Below are 706 nucleotides of genomic sequence, written 5' to 3'. Positions count from 1 at the left end.
CAAATTCAGCCTAAGTATTGAATAGTCCATCAAAAATTTCTTTTGGTTGTCCCATTGTCTGGAAAAACCACACTACTGACTCTTTGCCTTAGCATTGATAACTGAGTGGCATCCATGCGTGAAGTGCCTCAAGTTAATGCTGGGAGAAGGTGACACAGACAAAAGCTGACTTTGCCTCTTGAGTCTGAGCCCCTCACTGACCCTTCTGTCCTTCCCAAATTGGCTCTTGAGGGTCCCCTACACCTGGCCTTGTTCCAGGTGTAGCTGAGGGGTTGGGAGTGGGGGTTACCACAGAATAGGAAAGAGTCAAGAATTTCCCACCTTTCTGGGAATGACAGCTCTGGGGCTGGATGCAGACAGTGGTGACACTTCAGTAGCAGAGGAAGACGACGGCCAGGCGGGAGGAGTAAGTGCAGAGGCCTTGTTCCTCCCCTGCTGGGGCTGGATGGTCAGCACCGCCTGGGCGAAGTGGCCATAGAAGATCAGGACAAAGTGCGTGCCCGGTAGGTAGAGGGACAGCAAAGAGACGAGACACGAGTTTCTTAAGGAATTTGATTTTTGCCTTGAAGATAATGGGCTCAAAGCACAAGAGAGATAAAATCTAATTCGTGTGCTTAATTGATCATATTATTTTAAAGAAACATCTGATGATTGTTAATGAAGAAAACCTGGAAGATTGTGGTAATTCTTTAAAAAAAAATAAAGA

Source organism: Galeopterus variegatus, unplaced genomic scaffold (genome assembly GCF_000696425.1).
Source record: "Galeopterus variegatus unplaced genomic scaffold, G_variegatus-3.0.2 Scaffold1997, whole genome shotgun sequence".
Taxonomy (NCBI): domain Eukaryota; kingdom Metazoa; phylum Chordata; class Mammalia; order Dermoptera; family Cynocephalidae; genus Galeopterus; species Galeopterus variegatus.
This window is presented reverse-complemented; position numbering follows the sequence as displayed.